The sequence below is a fragment of the Anolis sagrei genome, chromosome 2 (genome assembly GCF_037176765.1).
Source record: "Anolis sagrei isolate rAnoSag1 chromosome 2, rAnoSag1.mat, whole genome shotgun sequence".
NCBI lineage: Eukaryota > Metazoa > Chordata > Lepidosauria > Squamata > Dactyloidae > Anolis > Anolis sagrei.
In genome coordinates this window covers 92,040,248-92,062,372 of record NC_090022.1, presented here as the reverse complement: position 1 = coordinate 92,062,372, position 22,125 = coordinate 92,040,248, and the positions used below count along the sequence as shown (strand labels likewise).

At 40.6% G+C, this 22,125-nt stretch overlaps 1 protein-coding gene and 1 long non-coding RNA gene across 2 annotated transcripts in view; one reads left to right on the top strand and one right to left on the bottom strand.

Moving 5' to 3' along the window:
* Nucleotides 1-22,125, bottom strand: part of PPP2CA (protein phosphatase 2 catalytic subunit alpha) — a 66,327-nt gene that overhangs the window by 17,961 nt on the left and 26,241 nt on the right. The window lies entirely within an intron of this gene.
* On the top strand, nt 80-18,055 carry LOC132768884 (uncharacterized). Its single transcript, XR_009630767.2, has 3 exons — nt 80-204; nt 5,572-5,762; nt 17,989-18,055. It is a non-coding gene; the product is annotated as an uncharacterized lncRNA (long non-coding RNA).

Below are 22,125 nucleotides of genomic sequence, written 5' to 3'. Positions count from 1 at the left end.
CCAGCCTCCTCCTCAGCACCCCCGAGCAAGGCTCGCGCCTGCGCAGCCTCGCCCACCCCTGAGGAGGGTGTGCGCATGCGTACGGAGCCCCACCCTCCGCCGTCATCGTGAGAAAGCCGGCCTCCGTTCCAATATGCGCATGCGCGCCAACCTCGGATAGCGCTCCGCCGCCGTCTTTGCAGGGTCAGAGTCCACTGTGCGCATGTGCGTCAACCTCTGGTCTCATTCTGTCCCTATACTCTGTTCTCTGCCCTTCTTCCAATCGCCCGGCCCTATCCTGCGCTGTTTTGCACCATCTCAAGTCCGCTTTATACCCTGATCATGCCCATCTTAGTGTTCTGGTTATTGGTTTTGGTTGTGTATTGCATGACTGGATTTTAATGTTGCTGTTTTATACCCTTGTTTTATTTAATTGTATTTTATTTGATTGCTATGCTTTGCTATGCTTTATTTTAAGCGTGTTTTTTGTTTTAATGCAGGGGTCCTCAAACTAAGGCCCGGGGGCCAAATACGGCCCTCCAAGGTCATTGACCCGGCCCTCACTCAGGGTCAACCTAAGTCTGAAACAACTTGAAAGCACAAAACAACAACAACAATCCTAACTCATCAGCCAAAAAGCAGGCCCACACTTCCCAATGAAATACTAATAAGTTTATATTTGTTAAAATTGTTCTTCATTTTAATTATTGTATTGTTCTAAAGTATTTTTGCACTACAAATATGATACGTGTAGTGTGCATAGGATTTCATTCTTTTTTTTTTCCAAATTATAATCCGGCCCTCCAACAGTTTGAGGGACTATGACCTGGCCCTCTGTTTAAAAAGTTTGTGGATCCCTGTTTTAATGGATTGTTTTGGTGTTCTGTGTAAGCCGCCCCAAGTCCATTCGGGGAGATGGAGACATTCCACAGATATATAAACTCCACTTGCCGAGTTTCCAACACACCTCACAAGCCATAGATGCGGGCGAAACGTCAGGAGAGAATGCTTCTGGAACATGGCCATATAGTCCAGAAAACTCAGCAACCCAGGGATTCAGGCCATGAAAGCCTTCGACAATACAAAAATAAAGTTGTCATTGAGCCAGTATTTTGCATTTTTTGGGAGAAATGGAGGGCGTTCTCCAAAATGTTTGTTGTTGTGTGCTTTCGGATTGATGACTATCCTAAGGCGAGCCTATCATAGGTTCCTTCTTGGCAAGATTTAGTCAGAAAGGTTTGCTGATGCCGTTCCCATGAGGCTGAGAGAGTGTGGCTTGCCCCAAAAGACAGCCAGTAGAATCATAGAGTTGGAAGAGACCTCCTGGGCCATCCAGTCCAATCCCCTGCCAAGAAGCAGGAAATTTGCATGCAAAGCACCCCCAACAGATGGCCATCCAGCCTCTTTTAAAAGCTTCCAAAGAAGGAGCCTCCACCACACTCTGGGGCAGAGAGTTCCACTGCTGAACGGCTCTCACAGTCAGGAAGTTCTTCCTAATGTTCAGATGGAATCTCCTTTCTTGTAGTTTGAAGCCATTGTTCCATATCCTAGTCTCCAGGGCAGCAGAAAACAAGCCTGCTTCCTCCTCCCTGTGACTTCCTCTCACATATTTATACATGGCTATCATGTATATAGGTCCCCACAGCCAAATGGAGATTTGAAAATCAGTCCCCAGCGCTCAAACTGCTGCACCATCTTTGTTGGTCCTCCCAAAGAAGTTTAGTTGTATTGGAAAGAAATAAATCACTGAATTAGGAACAAGAAATCCTAAATAGTTCTACCTCACAAATCTTCAAACCCCATGATTCCATATGACACAGTTAACGTATCAAAGTGCTGTAAATGTGTAGTATGGAAGATAACCTGACGTGATGATGTTTTGATCATGGATTAGCAATCTCGGACAACGAATTGGATTGTGACTTTAATTATGAGATGTTCTGGTCTGTATTGGTGGCCCAATACTATGTATGTATATGTATGTATTTTTATATTTTAATTTTACATTTTAAATTGGAATATTGTAGTTTTAAATATGCTGTAAACCGCAATGAGTCGCCGTATAGGCTGAGATATTAGCGGTATACAAGTGTACCAAATAAATAAATAAATAAAATAAATACCCAACTCATTTCAGCATGAGCTTTGTGGTTATCAGTTCCATTTCTTCAAATGCACTATTAATACAGCAATATTAATGCCACAGTTTTTTAAACATAGGTACACTGTTGTGGAAGTCTAAATTGTGACTCTGGCAATAGATCTTCCAGGCATTGCACGAGATTAAAGGTAATGTTCAGGTAGTTGATGATAGCACTCCCAAGTAGTCTGTTGAGACTGTGCTAGTTGTCCAAAGTAAAGTGAAGAGGGCCATCCATTGTAGAAAGGCACCATATAAGTTTTCAGTTTGGCTTGGGTGTCTATGGTAAATCCAAACAGTGATGTCAGTTTTGTTTCCCTCTCTTCTATAGTTTTAAACCCAAATGCTGCCTTCCGTTTTTAAAGTCATGTATCTTCTAGATGTGTACACATCATTGATACATAATGCAATTTTGTATACTTTCTTGTTTGCTTTGTTTGAAATCAGTCATACCCACCTATTACAACATTTCAGTTGTGAAACTCATCCCACCAGCCTTCAGCAATATATATTCAAACATATTTGTCTTCTTCTGTTAGGAGTTCAAGTTCATCAGTTCAATGAATGGGTAAATGCAAACTTTTTGGGATATTGTATTATTTATTAATTATTTATTTACCGTATTTATATACCGCCTTTCTCAGCCCAGAGGCGACTCAAGGCGGTATACAGTCGGCATAATTCAATGCCCACAACAACATAAAATACAATTAAAACACTAGCATATAAAATATAAATAAATAAATAATATTGTATTACATAAGTACCAAAACTAAGATAAAATTTGATTCCCTTAGAAATTCCAATCAATACACCTATTTCTTTATTGAGTTTGATATATAAGTTGAAGCCTTGGTACTGACCAATCAAAGAAATGCTAATTGCTTTAGGTAAGTACTAGCTGTGCCCTGCCACGCGTTGCTGTGGCCTATAGTAAAACTTATCAAAGTTGAGGTAGATATCTGGACTATTATGAAAGAGAGGTCCCTACCTATTCCTTCCCCCTTTTCCTCCCCCTTTCTCTCCTTTCTTCCTTCTCTACCTCTTTCTTTCTTTCCTTCTTTCACTACTTAGTTTCATCCTTCTCTCTTTCCTTCATTCCCTCCCCCTTCCTTCCTTTGCCTTTCTTCCCTCCCTGTTTGCTTCCTTCTTTCACTTTTTATTTCCTTTTATTTCACCACCATCATAACAATAACAATAATGCAATGCATTGCCTCTGGGACCTGACACCTCTCCCATTCCCCCTAAAAGGGTCTCAGAGGAACAATAGCATAATAATAATAGAAATAACAACCTTTACCCGCCATGTGTTGCTGTGGCCAATCTTCCCTCTTTCTCTCCTTTCCCTCCCTCCCTCCCTCCTTCCTTCCTTCCTTCCTTCCTTCCCATCTTTCCTTCTCCTCTTCTTTCTCTATCTCTTTCCTTCCTTCCCCCTTTTTCTTTCCCTCCCTCTGTCTCTCATTTCTTCCTTCTCTACCTCTTTCCTTCCTTCCCCCTTTTTCTTTCTCTTCTGCTGTCTCTCTTTTCTTTCCTTCCATCTTTCCTTTTCTTTCCTTTTCTTCTTCCTCTAACTTTCCTTCCTTCCCCCTTTTTCTTTACCTCCCTTTCTCTTTCTTCCTTCTTTCCTTCCTTCCTGTCTTTCCTAGATTTTGACAGGGCGGGAAGGGGCGGGGTTGGGTTTGGAGGTGGCCTGAAGTAAAAGGAGGTAAGATTGGGGGTGGGGGAGTGATGGAGCGTGGGGTTGCGTGTGTGTGTGCGACGGCGGGGGGAGTGGGGTTGCATGTGTGTGTGCGGCGGTGGGAGTGATGGAGCGTGGGGTTGCGTGTGTGTGTGCGGCGGCGGGGGGAGTGATGGAGCGTGGGGTTGCGTGTGTGTGTGTGTGCGGCAGGGGGGGTGTGTGTGCGGGAAGCGGCACGGCGGGGCTTGGAGTGGGCATGGTTTCCGCAGAGGGAACGTTGGCCGGAAGGCCATGTGCGCGCGCGATGGAACTTGCGGCTGGGCGCCAATGCGCATGCTCAGTTGTTTTGCCGTTTTGTGAGTGTGTTGTGTTGTTTTTCATTTTGAGTAGATATGTTTGTACCTTGTGGGTTGTGTTATGGGCATGGGAATTTTGGTTAAGTTTCGTTGGGTTTTTTTTTTTTAGTTTTGTTCTTTTGCCGTTTTGTGAGTGTGTTGCTGTGTTGTTTTTCATTTTGAGTAGATATGTTTGTACCTTGTGGGTTGTGTTATGGGCACGGGGATTTTGGTTAAGTTTCGTTGGGGGATTTTTGAGTTTTGTTGTTTTGCCGTTTTGTGAGTGTGTTGTTGTGTTGTTTTTCATTTTGAGTAGATATGTTTGTACCTTGTGGGTTGTGTTATGGGTATGGGAATTTTGGTTAAGTTTCGTTGGGGGGTTTTTGAGTTTTGTTTCCTCGTTGGATGCCCCTAACAAATTTATATATATAGATGTTGGACAACCCATGCCATCTTCAGGCAACCAATTGCTATAAAGAGTTAGAACACTATGGTTTTTTTTAAAGTATTTTTATTAAGTACATAACACAATCTGAACAGGTAATAGACAGCTATGCATATACACATTACAATGGAGCATTGTAACACTATGTATCACGATTTTATTACAAATGCCATTTCCTAATTGGTTCTGTCATTAAAAGATGTGGGAAAAGTTTATTAAACTACAAAAACTTTGTTTTTGTGGGACATCCAGCAGCACATTTTGCTATAGTTTTTCAATGAATATCTCAGAGTCTCAACCAATTCAACACAGTTTGTGGGATCCACAAAAATGAAGTTTCTGGAGTATAGAAACTACTTTCAAAGTAAGTACTGTACAATTAAACAGGAAATAATGCTCTCAAGCCAGAAACAGATTTTTTTTCTAATTTTGTTACATAGTGTAATCCCATATCTGGAGGGGCAGATTAAGAAAGGTTAATTCATAGTATTAATTCCTGAGCTACCTTTCAAACTATAGTCCCATCAAACCAACCAATAAGATGTGACTCTATAGCAAGTTGATAAAATCATGAATTAATTAAAAACTATTATTTTAGCTAACACTCTTTGGTTTATTTATTTTGGACAAGCTGCTGTGATTATCTTCACTGGCACTCCTAACTTCCCTCTGTTGTTGCCCGGTGTACATTTGTTATTGTTGCTGTGTTCCTAATTTATCGTGACCCTAAGACAAACCTAACACAGAGCTTTCTGTGGCTGAGAATGGGTGACTTGCCCAAGGTCACCCAATGGGCTTTCATGGCCAAACACGGATTCAAAACTCTGGTCTCCAAGACTCATTGCCAGCAATCAAATGTGGGTGCCACCCTTGACAATTCCTCTCCTCCAAATCCATATTTGAAAGTGCACTTCACATATTTAAATGACAAGAGTTTGTTTGTATGTTTGAGATTGCTTCATATTGCATTTATATGTGTGTATGTATGTTGTAGTGTTGGAGAATTCGAAGAGGTACAAATGGAGGGCGAAAGGGAGAAACGTTGCACCTGGAAACTGGTGTCCTCACTGTGGGAGAACATGCGGATCAAGAACAGCCACGGCCACAGCCACCTATGGACCCACCGCCAAGACACCAGACTTGGAGGACCATCATCCTCAGGCTACAAGGGATCTCCTAAGCAAAGTATGTGTGTTGCCCTTTTGTCATTTTATATTACAACAATAATTCATGCTTCGAAAAAGATAACAAAAGTTCTGGAGGAAAGCTTCCATTTACTCTGGAAATGTGTGAGAAGTCAAATTTTATAATCACATAGACGTGTTCTAGGGAATATTATGCATGATATCATAAAGCATCATCCAATCATAAAAGTGAACAACAAGCAAGCAGAACCAGTTTTCTGCTTTCTGGAGAAGTTTACGTTCATATGACAAGACAGTCTGGATCACTGCCAGGGTGCAGCAAGCTTTATCCCCCTAACTGTTCTATGCAATCAGGTTTCCACATTTGTGAAAAGAAAAAGAAAAAACCTCTTTGCCTAATTGATAAGAACTTGTCAACGAATTTAGTAAATCGCAGCTTTGCAAAATTAACAGGGAGAAAACTTAGCTGCCTAGGTTTGGACATGAGATTAACAGAAATGTTCTTAATACGTTCTTGAAATAGAAGGAATACAGCAAATACTCAGCCTAGTCCTGCAGACAAATTCTAGACAGTTTAAATGGATGTGCTACCTAGACTGGAACTCTGATTTATATTCTCTCCCATTATTTTTAAAGTGCTGATTAAATATTTAGGAAATTTATGTGAACACTTTTGGGCAGATCATACATCAAATTCTGATATTCCAGCTATCACATCATGGAAAGTAGATTGTGGTTAGCTATTGTTTAATTATAAAGGTAATTTAAGCAGCTAAACACATGGGAGGAGATCATTAGAATTTTCTAATCAAATGTTCCCCAATTATATTTCTCTAGAATGACCACCAAGAGGTGATTGACTCTGGCCCTTACTTTTAAAAAAACAAAAACCCAGTATTTTATCCCCTGAGCCTGAAGCATCATGAAATGTATGTCAGCAGTAAAAATATGTTATGGTGGTTCAAAAAAAGTAAATCTTTGCCACAGCTTTGCTCAAAATGGCACGCTGCTGTATCAAACCTGGAAGGAAATGTTTTTATGGGATGGAAATTTTGTTTTTTTTGTGATGCTTACAAACCTTTCAAACGGCTACTAATAACCAAAATCTCTTGGTACACTTCCAAGAAATCCAACCAAAAATAAAATAAGATACACCCCCTTGGGGTTAGGGGAAGATAATCAGGCAAGAGATAATCTTTCTTAGTAATCTTGACTGCATTCATGGTAAAATGTGATTTGTGGTAGTTTTAGATTCCTATATGCCTGGTACTAGATAATATTGCATTTCAGGATGGTTAAAAGGAAAAAAAGGGATAGCTCTCTTCTGATGTGCCAATGCAACATACCATGTAATTATAATCTAGGAATGAATCTGGCAGCTGCCCGCCTTTATGGAAATCAAAGAATGTCATGCCCTTGACATCACTTGATTGCAATCTTATAATGCCTCTTTCCCTTTTCCTTACAAGTGACAGGCGGTGGTTTAAAGTTAATCACAGCTAGTTCAAAATAATTAAGATTCCTATATTGAATCATGAAAATACTTTCTCTCTTACGCATGCATAAAGGGAGGGAAGGAAGGAGAGTGAATCATTGCTGAAGAAGTGGGTTAGACAGAATGGATAAATATATACAGAGTTTAATAGGCTCTTGTTAAACTCTTCAGAGAAAAAGTTTGGCTTAATATGATAGTCTAGTTGTGGAAGTTAAGTATATATTCACTGTACACTCTTTCTGAAATTGGAGGCAAATGCTAAAATTGCACAAATTAGCCAAAACAACATTTTAAAACACTATGTTTGGAAATAGTTCCTGGTGAAATGTAAAACAGGAAAACAGCAGATAATTTCAAGATTTAGAAGGCAAGATTGTCATAAACTGCATGTTTTAATCCCATCATTTTAAATATGGCATAGGTAATCACAATGAGATCTCCAAAATCACAGAACCCATACTTGCAGCAGATGAAACATTGCCTTTGCTACCTTGACAGTTTTCTGGCAAAAGAATCCAGACTCTGAAAACAAGTGAGATTTTCTCTACTGTGAAACTTTTCTCAATTTCTATTTTGGCTTCATCTACACTGACATTATAATGCGTATTTGAGACAACTAGAAATCGTAACCAAAAAATGCATACTGCCAGTATGTGCTGCAGAGGACATTTAGGAGTATACAGCTCATTAAAAAGTCACAGGAAAGTCCAAGTTCAGCCAAATAATGTGTGGCATGAGATGCCAGTATCACCTGGATGTAGGACAAAATTGGCTCTGCAAAATGTGGAGAGCATTGTAGACTCCTTCCCCTGCTGTAGGGCATTATAGACCCTATAATAGGGGCTCAGAAAAGTGCCCCTATAGCATGGAGTAATGGAAAGTATGTAAGGAGTTTCCGTATCATACAATTGTAGCAGTTTGATACCACTTTAACTTGGTGGCATCCTACAGAACCCTTGGAACTGTTTCATAATCCAGTACCACATGCTGGCTTTCACTTTTGGAAACTCGCTGTGTTTTAATTGTGTTACCCTATTTTTCCATTACACAGCATTTGAACTGAACATTGTATATAAGCTAGCATATCACTAGTGCTTAACTTTTAGAAAAAAGATTCTAGGATTCACATCTTGAAATCACTTCTGATCTGGAATTTTTTCTCTCAAAATCCAAGGGCAGGGAATTGGCTCTCCAGAGATGACTCGACTGCAATGCCCATAACATCCCAGTTAAAGCAGTAAAAGGTAAGGGATGATGTCGATTGCAGTCCAGTCACATTTGAAAAGTCTTAGCGACCTACCCGTGTCTCTGATCCCTGAAATGAGTTGAAAGAAATGCACTCTGGACATGCTTGGAGAGTCATATTTATTTGTTTTTAATCCTGCCATTCCAGGAATAAGTTCTGATACTAAAAACAGATGCCAGGATTGAGTCTTGGCAAGGCCTGGTACATACATAAGCCTCCGCTGCTTCCATTTTGAGTGCATTGTTAAAATGCCAGTGCTTTGCTAATCTGTCAAAAGTCGCTTGGCTCCTATAATTCTCTGACTGATAAACTGCATGACCTCAGGCAGACTTTTGTTCCCTGATCATTCATTTGCAGAAGCTTTTTGAACATTGAACAGATCATGGGGATAAACATGCAGTTGCCATGGAGCTAATATGATGCTAGGTATTGCAATTGAATCATATGTATTTGGCATACCTCACACGGCTTGATCAATCATTAAAATCCTGCGCAGGGTATCTTTCTCTTCCCTCTCCCCTCTCCAAATACTGCAAAGGAAATCTGACTTGGCATTCTCTACCCACACAGAAAAGACTGACAGCTTGTTCCGACTGTTAGAAATATAAGTACCTGAGACAGAAGTTGAGACTTGCTGCCAATTTCTTAAAAGAAGGCACTTGGGAGCTTGCCCTGATTAGAGCATAAAATAATTTATTCATAGCTTTAATTTTTAAATAAAAATTAAATATTTGTCATGGTCATAATGCTACACTATTAACGAAATCAGCTATCTGTCAAAAGGGGACAGTGTAGGTCTGTTGCTTGGCATGCCATCCTACCTTGAAAGCCAGGAAAAATAGGACTGAGTTTGAAGGCAGTAACAGAAGTTTTATTCATCTGGTCAGATGGATGTCAGAACAGCGTTATCGCGTCAAAGAACCAACATAACATATAATACAGTGCAAAGCATTTTATCCCCTCTGGCAGCCATTCAGAAAATTGCTCCCTCCCCTGATTGTCTCAGGAATTGTCAAGCTAGGATCTGAGCTGTCATTGGCTGGTGACTCCCTGTGATGTCAGACGTGGGTGGAGTCTCCCTTGTGCTGGGAAAAATTGAGAACATCTACCTCAGCTTATTTTGGAGGCTCATAAGGTGCGGCAGGGGTGGGGGAATTATGCAGTTGGTTTTTAAAGTTGCTTTCACACAGAAATAACAGGATAGGAGAAACATTATTTGGAAATCAGGTAGAATATGTATGTGACCATGATACCTAAAATTATGACTCTCACAAAACTCTGTGGGTTTTGGCCAGTTTGGAGGAGCCAGGACTGTATCAGAAATAGTCTGGGATTGGAAATGCCCTTAGAGTGTTACTGTTCAAGGGAATCACATTCATTTGCACTCATTACCCATGACTAAATGCTCCAAGTATCCAAGCTCCAACATTAAACATTGCCTTTCAACCCATTTGATTGGCAAGAGAGGAATAGGCTTTCCTAATATCATAATTACACCATGTAATGCAGGAGTGGGTAGCGTCCTTCTCATTTACAGGTTAAGGGCTTCAGTCTTGGGGGTAGGTGGGCAGGGGTAATCTATTAAGAGCCCAACACTGGAAGTGGACAAGAATGGAGTGGCAAAGTCTATGACAATTAAACTGAGGGTTATGTGAGTGTGCTGGGAGCACATGGAATCTGGATCCAGATGAATCCATCCATAGTCTCAGGCTGGATCCATACTGCCACTATAATGCACTCACACTCATTACCACTCATTACACTCATTACCAGCCCACAGCATGTATACTTCTGAACATTTGTCATTTGAGCACATGTAACATTACACTAGCATAACACCACATTTCTTATCTTTACTTACACATAGAAGAACATCTCCAAGTTGTTGAATCATATTTTAATTTAGGAAAAAGAACAGTTCCCGTTCACTCTTGTTCCTCTTTGTTCTCTAGCCAGTGTAATGCCAAACATCATTGTCTATGCCTCTCTGTTATAAATAGGTGGGAGTGCAATTAGGGTAATTATTGTGGGTCTGCATATAGTTTGCCTCCTCATGTAACAATATATTCTAACTCACAGATCTAGTAAAAGGGAGAAGTGGAATATTGTGCTGTAACAACCACAAATTATGCATGACACATCACTGTTTGGTTACCATAGGATAGATGGTGGGTATATCTTTTCTCTTTTGGTAGCAACAGTTTCCAAGTAAGTTTAATGAAGCATGTTGCCTGAAGCCAGCACTGGATTCACAGGGATAATCCGGTGTTATGAGCTGGGATCACCCTGTGTGAACAGTCCAATAAAATCAGGCAAGCAGAAACTCTTCACCCGCTTATATAATGCTTTACTGTATAATCATAACATTTTGAACTTTTAAGTGTTCAAAGGGTTATATGAAAATAATCACAAAAAATCACAAAGCAAGCCTGCAAGACAGGCCGATATTATAATCACTGTGTCATAGATTGAGGAATGAGAATCTTAGAATGTGGCATTTTGAGGTACTTTTGTATATTACAAGAGTGTTATATACTGCCTAAGAAACTGAGCTATGAATCAGAAAAACCTTGATTGCAAAGTGAATAAAACAACAATTCAAAGTGCTGGCTTTAGCCGATAAAATCATGGAAGTTGAAGTCATGGCTGATACCAAGTGAGAAATAACCCCCTGGCCACACAGAAGACTAGGGGACTTGGAAGGCGCTGAACAGACTGTGTTCTGGCGCCATGAGATGCAGAGCCAACCTTAAGAAATGGGACCACAAAGTGGAGGCCACAACATGCAAGTGTGGAGAAGAGCAAACCACAGACCACCTATTACAATGCAGTCTGAGCCCTGCCACATGCACAATGGAGGACCTCCTTATAGCAACACCAGGGGCACTCCAAGTTTCCAGCTTCTGGTCAAAGGACATTTAATATAATGCCAAGTTTTTAAACTTTGTGTTTTTAAATACATTTTCAACTGTACTCTTAGTTTGCTTCTGATATATCAAATAAATAAACAAGCCTATAAAGCTCAAAACGGTTCCAGCCCAGCTTATCTTAGTGGATCTCTCCCTATCAACCATCTCAGAGCTTAAGATCGTCTGGGGAAGCACTGCTCTTGGTCCTGCCTCCTTTGCAGGTGCAACTGGCGGGGACGAGAGGCAGGGCCTTCTCAATGGTCGTCCCTTGGTTGTGGAATTCCCTCCCTAGGGATATTAGATCACCCCCTTCCCTCCTGACCTTCCGTAAGAAAGTGAAAAGGTGGCTTTTTGGTCAAGCCTTTGAAAAGCTTGTGCAATAGATAAATATGAAATTATGTGCAATGGCTATTGGAACAGCCCAGATTATGACTTTGGATACATGGTTAACAGTGAAGGTATTTTAATATGTTTTAAATGTTTTATGTATTTTATAATTCTATCTTAAAGGCTTATTTTCATTGTACATTGTTTTTGAAGTCATCAAATAGCTGCCTAAGTGTAAGCCACCTTGAGTCCCCTCTAGGATGGAGAAAGACGGGATAGAAATGTGGTAAATAAATAAATAAATCAAAATGTAGAAGACTGTCAATCAATGTTTTAACTTTTGAAACCACAAATATATGTGGGATAGAATTTAAAGACACAGCAGTGTTGGTGTGGAATATCAGTATAAAAAGGGATCTTGCAGCACCTTTGAGACTGAGAGAAAGAAGTTGGTAGCATAAGCTTTCATAGACTTCTAATTTATTTCTTCAAATGTCTTTCTCTACAAGGACCTGGAATACAAGATTTCAGAAGTTGCTTGAATTCCACCCTACTCTGTCAGCATTTCATACTGCCTTGTAGGCTGGCCTTCGCCATTGGGTATGCTGACAAAGTCCCCAGTCTTGTTTTAGTGAGCCCTTTATCTCATTCAGAAGGAAAGGAAAACCATCCAGTTAAAGCAGTATAGAACACATAAGCTATAATCAAACACACTGTGCCAACAGAATTTTGAAAACTAAACAATTGCAGAATTTGCCCTGACGCAGCAGGACTCCAATGAGTACAGTTCCTTGGGTCTATATTGTTACAGCTTCAGGACAGAGATTTTTGGATAGCATAGCATTGTGAAGAAGCTTATTATTATGTATCATCAAATGAAATCTGACTTATAGTGGGAATTTCATATAGAGCTTTCGTGGCAAAATTTATTCAGGAGAGATTTGTTGTTGCCTCCCTCTTAGGCTGAGAGAGGGTGACTTGCCCAAGTGGAGTTCCATGACTGGCAGGAATTCAAACCCAGATCTAGAACAAAACTCAAACTACTATACCACATTGGCTCTCTTGTAAAGACCTACATTGACATAAAGCAAAGCAGCAGACAAGAAGGCAAAATTAAGAGATGGGATGTTCACAAACATCAAAATATACAATGAGAATTGTGCAGGCATTTCAGAGGGAAAGGCATATAATGTGTTGTAACCCTCAATCAGGAATCAAGTATCCTTAAAGAAGTTCTGTGTTCATGTTACAAGCTTGGATTTTGCTGGTGAGGACTTTGTGTTCTTTGGAATGTAAGTAATGGGGAGCACCATGCTTTTCGGACAGTATACTTGCCAGCCCTATTCAGGACACAGGAAATGTCTACAACTTGAGTCTTCAGCGGGATGAGCAATGAACCCAAGTACAGGTAATGAGGACACCAGCTTGGGAAATAAGGCACACCTCAGAATGATCAAACAGCATTCTTTGGAGGTATGATTAGATGCTGGAGTATGCTGGAAGTCTGGAATGGGGTGGGTCCGTGGTTTCAAAATATAGTTGCCACATTTGAAAAGCCTTTCCTTTCAAAGTGAATCCTTAACAAATGACACATTACAGAAAGGTTTAACACCACTCAACAAGGAGATTTGGTGGAGTGAAATCCTGTGCCAGCTCTCAAATATAACACTCGAATGCACAATTACATCACTCCTTAAGTTATATTTCCTGATGCTATTGTAAATTATATAACATATATACTGCATGCTTATGTGTACACAAGCATAGCAAAGATGAGGGAGACTTAATTTAAGAACTGCATCTTGTAGATATTTTATCCCACAATAAATTTACTATTGTGACGGTTTGATATTACCAAGAGACAACTGAAAGGTAATAATGTCTGGAAAATCAAGCATATAACATATGCATTGAGGTTTATTGTTGTTGTTGTTGTTGTTGTTGTTTTGCACCCTGAAAATCTACTCCATCCAAATCCCAAGTTATACAGCCCTGTCTTCCCAGAAGTTGAGCTGAAAGAGCAGATTCCAGGAAAAGAAGAGAATCAAGCCCACTGAGTTGTATTTGATCACAGTGACATCAACTGAAATTTTATTAGCAAAAATGAAATTTACAGGTCTGAATTTGTAATAAAGACAAATACACCACAGCATAAGAATGTAGTGATTTCAGCTAGGACCACAGATAAAGAGATCCATGTCCAGTGTGCTTCCACTAAACTGGATCAGCCAGGACAGAGAACAAGCACTCTGGCTTGAAAACAAAGCTACAGAGGCTTATTCTGTTTGGCAAAAAGGGATGCAAGTAACAGCAAAGTGCTTCAAAATGTACAAGCATGATATCACAGAAAAACACAAGACATTTTATGCAGTTCTCACAGCTATTCAGGCTTCCCATGCCTCCCCCATACTGGCCAAGAAACCACCATGCCGGCTAGGATTCACACAGGGATTAGTCAGAAGTTTCTCTTGATGTCACAGACAGAAGGAAGAGATCCCTGTGGTGGGGAGAAGAACAGCTGGTGATTGGTTAGTTTGAAGATCCAGTCAATTGCAGAGGCACCACCTGGGAGGGCACAAATTTGGGGAAATTGATGACGTGGATATGCAGGTGATTCTTTGATTAACCTAAATGTCCAGTTCCATGAAGACAAATCTGCAAGATTCAAAAGACAAAGGGTGACAACCCCAAATAATCAGGGTTTGGCTGTCTATTCAGAAGACTAATTATTAATATTTGTTTAGCCTTCTCTTTCATAGGAATGATAAGCCTCCAGTTCCTGATTAAACAGGAATACATCTTAGGTTCATCTAGTTGACAAAAAGGATCATCTGTTTCACAAACACACACACATACATACACAAAGGCTTTGATTTTATCTGGCTTCAGAGATCGCTAAAAAGACCTTTGTTAATAGCAGTCTCAGTTCCCAGGAGCTTATGCAAACAGGGGGCACAGGGACAGCAGATGCCTTCAGGATACATTTGATACAAGTTTATACATTTAGAAATTGATACACCACAAAAGCAATACAAGTTACACAAAAGGTATCAATTTTGTACATTTATTAAAGAGTTTAACTTTGATAGAGTTCAGGGAACAATTGCTGCTGGGTCCTGCTGGAACCTGCAGCAGCTTCGACATTGCAGAACTTTAGAAGAGCAGAAAATGTTTTTAAAATAAATAAAACAATAATATTCCCTGCTAGGAGTCTTACTGTTTACAATCTTTTGGTTGGGTGGGGGGCATGGCTCAATAACGACAAGACCCCCAACTATGAATTCCTGCCATTACATTATCTGAGAGCCTCCAAGTGTGGTGCAATATTCTTGTTGTACCTTATGTATTAAAAATCTAACATAAGAATGTAATATCTATTACTACTATCTATTAAGACTGTGACCAGGAAACTAGAAAGCTAAACATTTTTACTCAAGAGAAAAGGCCCGTGTGCTCATTTGTTCTGGTCAAGGCCTTTTGTGGCTTATCTGACATTCTAGTATTCCTGCTTGTGGTGATAAGTCATTGTTTCTACAACATTAGTATAGCATAATATTTTTACGACCACTGAGCTGACATATTTAATCATACACTCAATCTAGCTCGCTTTTGTACTGGCTTAGCAAATATTAGAATAGAAAGATTAAGTGGTTGGATGGGTTAGTCTGCCATGAGCACCACTGGCAATAAATAGGTCCAGGTCCATCATATGGCATTGGAAGCGAGAGACTCTGCTACTGTTTAACCAAAACTCCCCCTCCATTCACACATCCAGGATGCAGCTGAACTTTAGCAGTCGTGCATTTTGATGCCACTTTAACTAGTATGGCTTAATGCAATGGAAGCCTGTAATCTGTTGTTGGATGAGGAACCAGCACTCTTGGGTAGAAAAGACTAAAGATGTTTTAAAACTACAACTTCCATAATCCCATAACTATGAGCCATGGCAATTTAATTCTACAGTGTAGGTTCACCTCATCATGCTTTACATCCAAACTCCTACATGACTTTACAATATCAGATATAGAGGTACATTTCATTGTTTAATGACATTTCCTAAGGAACAACTTCTATTTGTTTTTATTAAAAATATGTTATAGGATTTAATAGTACACTGTAAACATGGATATTTTTTTTGTTTATGTATATTCAAACGGAAAATGTCATCTACTTATAAGATATCACCATAACTAGTGGGGCTATTCTTTCATTCTGTACATTGAAATATTCATTTGATGCATAATGTGAGATGGGCTGGGATGGTCTGTGTTAGTGATTTTCACTATATATCCATAGCAAAAATGAACAAATTAATCAAGAATCCCCATTTAGGCATTCTGCTATTCCCAGCTCCCTTAGCTCCATGTGGCAATTTTGACACTCTGACTCATAGACGGCTTATAATTTAATTGCATCTTTGTAATAACTGCTTGTGTTGTTCAGCAGCCTCCTTTGTCCCAAATTCTGTAATTTAACTACTGACAATAGATTCTTTTGGTTTGGTTTTCTGATAAATTCCTCAAAGAAGTCTAAAATAATGAATGGCCACATTGTTCTGAACTAGGGCTTCTCACACAAGTCCAGAGTCTTCAAAATTTATAACAAAAATGGATTCTTAATGTTAATTAGTAGCTGGGCACCAGTGATCCAAGCCCCTCCTCCGAATCCCATTAGTTGTAGCTAGATAATTATATGATTGGTATAATTTCAGCTCATCCAAATTTGTACAGTTCAGCATATAAGAAACAAAGAAATTAGGTCTGTGTCCAGTAGTCTTTTGGCTCCCAAGTTCTCTCTTCTAGCTGGTTAATTCTTTTTCAAAATTAGATCCCTATACAAGACTTGCATGAGTTTTATGGGCAGATTCTGGATTCTTAATTAGAGGCATGGCAAGCATGACTGATCCCTCACGCAACTGCCAAGAGATAACAATCCATGCCATTGATAAGATGGAAGAGACAGCATGTATTCTATCTTCTGTCCCTCATTGTCGCCACCACCAATACCTCCCCTCTCCTAGGAGAGTTATGTTCATATTTGTAAAGTATTCCCTTACCCCTGCATACCATCATATTTGAGTCATTGACTGCATTTGGAATTGCCTATTTGCTGTATTCATACTGAATCTGAGACATTCTTATTCATTATAATTAATGCTTACCAGCCCAGTGCTTCTCAGCATAATTCACTCCTATTCAGACCCGCTGTAAACTTTAAAAGCAGATGCAACAAAACTGTACACCAGACGAAAAGAACTGAATAGGCTTTGCTATAGTTATCTTTATAATCATTTCTAGTCACCAAGCATCAATAAGAAAGATAGCAAAGGATATGCTGGTATACTACATTGTCATTGTGTTTCATCAGCTGCTTATTTATTTATTTATTTATTTATTTATTTGAGCATTTGTATCTTGTCCTTCTCAACCCCCGAAGGGGGACTCAGGATGACTTACAATTGGCCGTCATTAGATGCCAGTGCGTAATGCACAGATATCTATGGCAACAACCAACAAAACAACAATGTATATACATGACTCGCAAAATTCTGTCTCAGAATAGGTTACTTCATGCTGTTTAACATAGTAATACAGCATGAAGTAACCTATTCTGAGACAGAATTTTGCGAGTCATTCAAAATTCACAGTAGTAGAAGTACAATTCTCATAATTCAACTAAGGATGTACTATTCACAAAATAAGTAACAGACATGAACAAAAGCATATAGAAACAACCAGTCCTAATAACTCATGGAGCTGCAAAAGGTCTTGAGACCAATACCAGTGGTAGTAAAAAAAATCAGCTTCCAAAATAGCGACTTCTATATTGAAGTAGATTCTTCATTAACTTGTAGCGCCAGGAACAGCAACACTTCAGCTTTTAAAAGAATGACTTCTATATTAAAGGAGATTCTTCATTAACTCATAATGCCAGAGACAGCAACACAACAAGGTCTCCCGGGTTGTTCCCCTTGTTTCACTCTACCTTCTTCAGGTGTTATGCCAAGCTTATCTATAACGCTTGAGTACACTAAATAAGAAATGAAGCAACATACAGACAATAGATATAGTAAAATCCCCAAATTAACAATGTTTTGAAAAAAGTTTTTCATACACACGCTTGTCTACTTACATTCCTGATAGTAGCTTTGGGTCTATTATGAATGCCTGTCTTTCTCTATAATGCTTGTATACACTAGATAAAAAATACATTTAAAAAGCAATACAATGTGTTTAAAATACTGGCCCTTAAAAATCTCTTTATTTGCATGCTATTTTTCAATTTACAGTATAAAGAAAACACGTGTGACTTCCTAGCATTACACAGTGACACTGAAACTGTCTCACCCTTAAGAGTCTGGAAGCTCTTCACCTAGATCTCCTAGCTGAGTGAGCCTACGGTGAGGAAGCAATCCAAAGTTCCTTTGGAGAGCTGAACTCAGGATCTGGCCCTACAGCTGAAGGCAACAAACATTCCAATCCTCTCCCTCCCAACTTCCTGATGGGCCAGCAATTCTTGTTTCCATTTGTGCTTATGCTTGAAGTTGCATAACTTAGCTCTGGAGGAGTGTCATTGGATTACGGGACATTTAAATCAAGATTTTCCTGTACAAAGAATCACTACATATGCTAAAAAGGTACTGAAAAACTCTAAACAAGCACTGAGCACCTGTAAAAGAGGACTAAACAACTCTAAACAGGCATTGAATACCCTTAAAGAGGCACAAAATATGCAAAAAGAGACTGAACAACTCTAAACAGGCACTGGACACCCTTAAAAAGAGACTGAACAAGTCTAAACAGGCACTGAACACCATTAAAAGGGGGCTGAAAAACATAGGCACTGAACACCCAAGGATTTAAAAATATTACTGTGAGCTGTAGTAAAAAAAAAGAAAAAAGCTTTCCAAGCTCTGCAAGGAAGTCTCAAGAGAAAACATCATGTTCCCTGTTAATCAATTAATCCTTTCCAGTTTGGTGTCTATTGATTCTATACTGACTCCTGGCTTTGTCCATATAATGAATATAAATCTTTATGCCAAACCATACTGCTGGTCCATCTGGCTTGTTGTTGAGTCACAGCACCCCCCTCCCTAATTATTTTTGGACATTAATGACACTTCAAGCAAGACATATTTTTCCTTTATTTTTAAAACCTTCTCTGCTTTTTCAAAATTCTGCGATACCAAAGCCTCTGGAGGCTCTGGGAGGATCCAGCAGCAACTGCACCCTGAACTATATTAAAACTAAAACTCTTTAATAAATGTACTAAATGATATTTCCTGTGTAACTTGTATTAATTGTATACTGTACCAATTCTAAAATGCATAAAACTGCATCAAATGTACTGTGAAGGAATCTGTTCCCCCAATGCTCCCAATTTACATAACTTATGAGATCAGAAATGACTGAACTATTAAGAGAGGCACCTCCAGCTATTTCTCAGGCTTCAAAAGAAAATTTCCTTTGTGTATGTATGAAAGAGATTATTCCTTTATCACCAGGGATGTGCTTATACTGTTTACCTGTTTAAATGTGACTGGAGGCTTATAGTTTCCACAGAAGATAAGGCTAAGACAAAGATGAATACATTAGCCTTCTGAAAGGCAGCCAAGCCTCTGGTCACCCAAGACTACCACCTTTTGTTTTCTGGGTCTTGTACCTTTTCTTCTCAGAACTGGACGCTTAAATCAATCAAGGAATCATATTTATATCCACATCTTCTTCTTCTTCCGTTTCCACGGGAGCGTCTCCACGGGAGCGTCTCCGCAATGGACTGGACCTTTAAACCAACCAATCATCAGCTGTTCTTCTTCCCATTGGGGAGATCCTCTCCTCCTATGATGAAAAGGAAACCTACAGCCAATCCCTTGTGGATCCTAGCCAGGCCATTTCTCAGCCAATCAGGAAGAAGTATGGGAAGTCTGAATAGCTGTCAAAAGTGTATAAAATGTTTTGTATTTTTCTATGAAGTGCATGTACATTTTTGAGCAGTGACTCTGTACATGCATCCCTTCTGGCCAGATTGTAATAAACTTCTATAGTTTGTCTTCATACCTGCTTTGTTCTCTGTCCTGGCTGATCTAATTTAGTGGATGCTCACCAGGCACTGACTTTCTTAACCACAGTCCAAGCTGAAATCACTAAAGGCGTAGAGTGGGCAATTGTTTTCCAGGTAAGAACAACTTCCAGTCTGAGGAAGTCTGCATGTAAAGCAGATCTGAGATGAGGCCTGCTTGACTGCGCAGTGGGTTGCTGAAGAGAAGGCTGTAATCAGGCCCTTTAACAAGGAAGAATATATATCGTGATAGAGATTTGAGTGTGCTGCGCAAATGGGGGAATAAATTAAACAGAACTGTTTCTTTAACTGTGTAACCATTTCTTTTTCTTTTTCCAAACTTTACTTTTGCTGCTCAGACATGTACCTGTCTGAACGTATCTCCTTCTATGCCCCACCTCGGAGTTTAAGATCTTTTGGGGAGGCCCTGCTCTCAGCCCCGGCTCTATCACAAGTGGTAGGGACCAGGGACAGGGCCTTCTCAGTGGTGGCCCCTCACCTGTGGAACTCACTCCCCGGGGAAATTAGGTCATCAACATCCCTCCTCTCCTTCGGAAGGAAGCTGAAAACATGGATATGGGACCAGGCCTTTGGGTAATCTGGCAGACTGACAAGGTAATGACGACCAGAATTTGGAAAGGACTATGGTAATGCTGAATGGACTTACGGATTTGAGAACTTGGTGAACATTGGCCACTAGATTGGCTTTTTAGTTGTTATTGTATTAATTGAATGTTTTAACTATTGTGGTTATTGCTGTTATGTATTTTATCTGTTGAATTGTTGGCATCGAATTGTGCCGGTTGTAAGCCGCCCTGAGTCCTCCCTAGGGGGTTGAGAAGGGCGGGGTAGAAGTGCCCAAAATAAATAAATAAATAAATAAGCAGCTGCTACAGTGCAAATGATAATTTTCCTTTTTTACTATTCATGATGGGTGCAGGACAGGCTTTAAACCATATATTGTAATCAGCTAAATGAGAGTTATGTTCTATATTCAAAGACACTGCAATGTATATATTGATAGTATGAATAAATACCAGCTTCTGTTTATTGTCCTCTGCTAGGGGGTAAGAAGAGAGGGAAAATATTCAGCACTAGCTGTGCCCTGCCACGCGTTACTGTGGCCTTTAGTAAGAGTTTTGAAGTCTCTGCCTGGCCTCTCTTCCTTCCTTCACTCGCCCTCTTTCCCCCTTTCTCTCTCTCACACTCCTTCCTTTCCCCCCTCTCTCTCTCTCTCTCTCTCTCTGGCATCCCTCCTTCCTCCCCCTTCTTTATGCTTGTGTGTAAACTTGAGTATCTTCTGTTGGTCATGGGGGTTCAGTGTGGCATGTTTGCCCCAATTCTGTCGTTGGTGGGGTTCAGGATGCTCTTTGAGTGTTGGTGAACTCTGAATCCCAGTGACTACAACTCCCAAATGTCAAGGTCTATTTCCCTCAAACTCCATCTGTGTGGATATTTGGGCGTATTGAATGCTTTGGTCCGGATCCATCATTGTGTCTTCAAAGTCGCCCCCTCCCTTCTCCCCACCCCTTCCCTCCCTGAGTCACTCCTTCCCTCCTCCCACCCCCTCCGGAAAGACACGCCCCCTCCCTTTGCCCCACCCCTTCCCTCCCTGATTGACTCCTGGAAGGAAAGGGGTGGGGCGAAGGGAGGGGCGTGTCTTTCTGGAGGGGGTGGGAGGAGGGAAGGAGTGACTCAGGGAGGGAAAGGGTGGGGAGAAGGGAGGGGGCGACTTTGAAGACACGCCCCCTCCCTTCGCCCCACCCCTTTCCTCCGTGACTCACTCCTTCCCTCCTCCCTCCCTCCCTCCCTCTCCGGTTAGACACGCCCCCTCCCTTCGCCCCACCCCTTTCCTTCCAGGAGTGTCTCAGGGAGGGAAGGGGTGGGGCAAAGGGAGGGGGCGTGTCTTTCCAGTGGGGATGCGGCGCGGCGAGGCTTGGAGTATGCGGAGCGGGGCTTGGAGGCAGCGTGGGGGGAGTAAGATGAAGGAGGGGGTGGAGGGAAGGGGGCGGGGGGAAGTTGCGTTGTTTGTGTGTGTGTGTGCCGTGGGGAAGTGTGGTGACGTGTTCGCGCTGGGCGGGGCGAGGGAGGGAGGGAAGTGTGTTGGCCGTTCGGCCATGTGTGCGCGCGCTGGGGACTTTGCGCCAGTGCGCATGCTCAGTTGTTTTGCCGTTTTTTCTGTGTGTGGTTTTGTTGTTTTGATTTCTGACTGGATTAGTTTGTACCTAGTGGGTTGTCCTTGGGGCATGGCAATTTTGGTGGAGTTTTGTGGAGGGGTTTTAGAGTTTTGCTTCCCCGTTGGACACCAGTAGGAAATTTATAGATATAGATAACCATGGAAAGATTTTTAAAAACATTCAGTCACTTT